The sequence below is a fragment of the Mus caroli genome, chromosome 1 (assembly GCF_900094665.2).
Source record: "Mus caroli chromosome 1, CAROLI_EIJ_v1.1, whole genome shotgun sequence".
Taxonomy (NCBI): Eukaryota; Metazoa; Chordata; class Mammalia; order Rodentia; family Muridae; genus Mus; species Mus caroli.
In genome coordinates, this window is record NC_034570.1 from 109,459,053 (window position 1) to 109,464,613 (window position 5,561).

Below are 5,561 nucleotides of genomic sequence, written 5' to 3' on the forward strand. Positions count from 1 at the left end.
GGTTTCTCTGTATAGCCCTGGCTGTCCTGGAACTCACTTTGTAGACCAGGCTGGCCTCGAACTCAGAAATCCGCCTGCCTCTGCCTCCCGAGTGTGTGTGCAATTTTAATGAAGCTCTTTTATGAGTGAACTATATGCGCCCATAGTCTGAGTCTTATCATGCTTCTTCTCCTATAAATAAACTGATATCCATTAGGTCTCTGAACAAAGACATGTAAGTGTGCAAAAGCTATCCCATCTTAAGAAAGAAGCATGCAGACTTTTCCCTAATTGTTAGTTACCCTCAGCAGAAGTGGGATGTTGCTAGCCATTTTCATCATTGCCAAATAAATTCTACCAGGGCTTTAAAGAGTGGTTAGAATTAAAATGTTATGTTAACTCATTGAATTTCATATTCTTCACCTGTTAAATGTTCCCACTGCATTCTTTGCCCAAAAATACTGGATATCACATTAATCCAAATTCAGTACAGAACTAATTTCTGCAAAGAACTTCTGCCTTAGTTTCAAAAGAAGCTCATATTCTAATACAAGCAATCATGCTGAGGGCTTATCTGTTTGTCTCCTTTACTTCTGTGTGTGCATATACATGTTCATGTGTTCATGTCTGCCTATCCATGGGCATGTGCAGTCCCAGAACTCAATTTCAAATTCTATCACCTATTTTGTTGAGACAGGGTCTCAAAGTAGCTTGGCTTGACTGCTTGAGCACTGTGTCTCAGAATCCCTGCTTCTTCTTGAAAGTGTTGGGATTGCAGGTAAACATAACCGCCCCTACTTTATAAATTTGTTCTAAAGAACAAAGTGGGGTCCTTGCACTTATAAATCCATTAACCCAAACCATGTTTTTCTTGATTGCTCTATGCCACACCTTGATGAAGAATAACACATCATGTGCCCGGTGCAAGGGCAAGCACATCATACAGGGTCAGTGTGGCTCCCTAGAATGCAGGTATGATGCAATTAATGAAGATAAGGTTAGTTAGTTCAGGATGTATACTTTCATCAGCCATTATTAGCACCTGCTGAAAGCTTGAACTAACCTTTGCCCTGAGATCATCACTGGAAAATGCATCATAGTTGGACTGATCCACTAACAGACAGTAGACAGCTAATCCCTTACTGACATCAGCATTAACAAGCAAGCATTCATGAGAAAGAGACAGCTCTTGTTAACTGGCTTCATTCCTCATCCCTAGAAGAGAATCCCTTGAAGACCAGAGGTGGCAACAGGACATGATATTGGTGTTTGAACTGTTAGTGTCTATGATAACTAAAAGCCCCAAGGATTGGTAGTCTGGGCATGGTATCAACACACAGTTGAAAGGTAAAGTACTGATTGATGTTCTGATGTTAGAGGTCCTAAACAGCAAATTCTAGAATAAGTGATTTCTGGTGGTGTCATGGTAGAAGAGAAATAATTTAAAACTGAAAAAGCACACAGACCTGTTGTCTATACTCTGAAATTAATTCCTCATAGTTGTGTTTCTGCTGGTAATTTTGGTTTGATTCTGAGTCAAACACCTATTTCCTAACTGTGAAATGCTAGGGAAAATTGGCATGTATTATTCCAGGAAGAACAGGCTCATGGCTTTTAGTGAGTAAAATCTTTATCTGAGAATACTGATGATGTTAAAGATGGCCCAGTGCTTATGCAGGCTGACTCCTATGTTACCCTTCGCTTGCAGCTCTCTTTTCCTAGAGCTATCAATAGACTGAATATGCTCCCTTTTTGCTCAAGGTTCTATATCCATCCACCATTCTTTGCTGACAAGTATTAAAAACCTTAGAGCCTCTTTCAACTGTTAAGAACGATGCTCAAACATTATCACCACACATACTTCTCCATCTATGGTTAAGAGAGTCAATCATAGTTGTCACCTTGATGAGATCTGGAACTAATAGGCAAGCTTCAGTATTCCCTCTGGATTTTCTTGATTTGGCTATCTAAAGTGGAAATGTTCATTCTAAGTGTGTGTGACACTTCTTGACAGTGGCCTAGATTTTAGCACTGAAGTGAAGTCCTTTGCTTTTTGCCTGACTTCCTTTATGCTAGAGTGGTAAATTCATCTATGATGCTGCTGCTGCTCCTGCTGCTCCTGCACACCCTCAAGGATTGAGCTACTGGATTCTCAGATGCTCAAGAGAAAACATAACTGTGTTGTTTTTCTCTAAGGCAGTGGTTCCAATCCTTTCTAATGCTCTGACCCTTAAATATAGTTTCTTGTGTTGTGGGGACCTGCACCCATAAAATTACTTTTGTTGTTATTTCACAACAGTACTTTTACTATTGTTATTGTATTCCAATGGTGTTATGCAACCACTGTGAAAGGTGGTTCAATCCAAAAAGAGATCATGACCCACAGGTCATATGATGCTTTAGAGAGCTCTAATACAAATACCTAGTTGTTGTGGAGTTTTAAATGTTGTTTTATATATTTTCTTTTCCTGATTGTTTGTTTTTGTTTTGGTTTGGTTTTGGTTTGTAGTTTTTATATTATATGTTGATTAGCGAGCTAATTGAGCTTTATTCTTCTTTCTTTCTTTTTAAATTTCTTCTTCTTTTTTTTTTTTTCTTTCTTCATTAGACAGGGTCTAGGTCCCTGGCACTCATTGTGTAAACCAAAAGAGGCCTCAAACTCACAGAAAACCATCAGTCTTCTGAGGGTTTTTGTTTTAAGAGTAGATTCAATAATCTCTGCTTTTTGGCTAAAATTCTCATAATATTTCTTTATTCATCCTTTTTTAACCCCTCTACCCCTATATAAGAAAGAAAGGATAGAGAAAAGAAAAAGATATCTTGAATCTATCCCCTTTATTTTGTTTCCTCCCTGTGCAAGACCATGATTATTTGTAACCATCCCCTAAATGAGAACACATCTATTTTTCATAAAATGACCAAAACCATTCACCTGACCATGAGAGACTGGGACAATGGTAATTTTGGAATTGTTACCTTCTGATTTTCAAAGTAGAAGTCCTTTTGGGAGACCCAAGAAAATTAAAAAATAGTTAGACTTAAGGAAGCTAGTTGTAGCATTTGTTATCTAGTCCTTATGGGATTGGCTAGTTTAGGTTTAAGTGAAGTCTTGACGAGATCAGTCTACAAGGATAGATGAACCAAGCAGCTTCATTTGTAGCTATCCTCATGGCAAGGTCTGATGAAATAGCAATTGAAACACTCTGTGATTGGATCATGAAGGACATTAGAACAAACATTCCAGCATTTCAGCATCCTTTAGAATGAATTCAGTTAGGTCTGTCCAAACTTTACTGGTGTTTGATTCATCCATTCTGTAACAAACTTTTACAAACAATATGTAGTTGTATAAAGACACTTGCATGGAATGTACAGTTTTCATAGATCAAATAAAGATAATTTTCTATTCTTATTTGAGCAGATTAAAGGCATCTGTTTATCTCTAAATTTAGTTTGGATTGTATGCCAGACTGTATTATCAATTTTTATCTATGCCATTTAAAAGAATTTTTTTCCTCATATCTCAATCAGTCTCACAACTGTTTCCAATTAGCAGGTCCAGTGTATGCATTGTCTCTTTTTATTTAATTAACTAATTTATTTTTTTACACTCCATATTTTATCCCCCCCTCCCTGACTGTTCCACATCCCATACCTCCTCTACACCCCCTGTCTCCACGTGGATGTCCCGATCTCCCACCCCACTTGACCTTTAAACTCCTTGGGGCCACCAGTCTCTAGAGAGTTAGGTGCATCATCTCTGAATGAACACAGACCCGACAGTCCCATAGTATATGTGTGTTGGGGGCTTTATATCAGCTGGTGTAATCTGCCTGTTTGGTAGTTCAAAGTTTGAGAGATTTTAGGGGCCAGATTAATTGAGCTGGCTGGTCCTCCTCCAGAATCGCCCTTCTCAGCTCCTTCAGCCTTCCCTAATTCAACAACAGGGGTCAGCTGCTTCTGTCCACTGATTGTGTTCAAATATTTGCATCTGACTCTTCCAGCTGCTTGTTGGGTCTTCCGGAGTGTGCTCATGGTAGTGACCTTTGTGTGAGTGCTCCATAGCCTCAGTAATAGTGTCAGGCCTTGGGACTTCCCCTGGAGCTAGATCCTACTTTGGGCCTGTCGCTGGACTTCTTTTTAACTCAGGCTCCTCTCCATTTCCGATCCCTGTAATTCTTTCAAACAGGAAAATTTATGAGTCAGAGTTGTGACTGTGTGATGGCCTGCCTCTCCCTCTGCTCTATCCTCCTGCTGAAGGTGGGCTCAATAAGTTCTCTCTCCCTACTGTTGGGCATTTCATCTAAGGTCCCTCCAGAATTTCTCAAGTCTCTGGTGAATTCTGGAGGGTCCCCCCAACCTCCTATCTCCCAAAGTTGCCTGTTTCCTTTCTTTATGCTGGCCCTCGGGGCTTCCATCCATTTTCCTCACCTAATACCAGTAATTGCCTTGTTAATCTTGCCAATCTCCCTCTTTTTTTGTCTGTAGCCAAGATCTTCAGGGAGTCTTCACTGGTCAAACCTTATTTCCAATAGTTTGGATGGAAGGTATAGCTTTTCTTTTCCTGTTAGGACAAATGTAAAACCTCCCCCAAAGTAATAGTTACATTCTCCTTTCTCCCATTCTGGAATTAAGACTTCTATAGGCTGATTTAATTCAGCAGTCCTTTTTAAAAATCCAGTGTTTTTACTTTCAACAGTTGTGTTACCTGCCTTATTGATTTTTTAAAAATTCAGTCAACAAAGCAACTTTTAGCCTATCTCTGGGATACGCTTTATCCCCTTTTTCTTTTATGAGCATCTTCTTTAAATTTTGGTCAGATATCTCCACAATTGCTTAACCTATAAGATTATAAGATATAACATTTTGTGTGCCATTAAGTCCAAAATACTGTATTATTCTATTTGATACACCTGCCTGAGCATAATCACTTTTAATCCTCTAAGGCTTCTCCAAGATAGCCAAAACCTCTATTAAATGTGTAATCTCAGAATCATGCCCATCAGAACTCAAGGTGAAAACCACTGAAACTCCAAACATGTATCACCTGTATTACGGGTCAATATGTGTATACATCTCAATTCTCCCAACTCTACAAAATGAAACATAAACTCCACCGTGGGACATTGCTTTAACATAGCATCAATTAACAGAATGTGGATTGTTAAGTCAGTATATTGTATATCTGTGGGTTGCCATGCCAATTTTTCAAGCCCCAGTAGAATCTTTACATCTGAAATTACCTTTTTAGATGTTAGTGTAAGTTTCAGATTAAGTTAATATGAGGATTTTTGATTTTGATTTAAAGATTCTTACAACCTCTGTTTTACAGACTCCAATCTAGTATCCAATTTCTAAGTCTCTTCTTTCCCTGTCTACCTTATTTTGATCTCTCTCCAAGAAGACATATAAAGCTTAAATCAATGAAACCACAGCCATTTGATGCTAATAAGTGAAGCAAGATAATATGGAATACAGATGTATTGTGTCATTGTGTTTGCCTCCACCCCAAATATAGAAAATGAAAGACTCTAAGACTCCCAAAGGGAGACACTCACTCAAGCCTCGGGGCAGCCGCGCAC

At 38.8% G+C, this 5,561-nt stretch overlaps 1 pseudogene; it reads right to left on the reverse strand.

The window, feature by feature from the left end:
• LOC110295956 overlaps nucleotides 1-5,561 on the reverse strand; it is a 34,381-nt pseudogene that overhangs the window by 1,789 nt on the left and 27,031 nt on the right.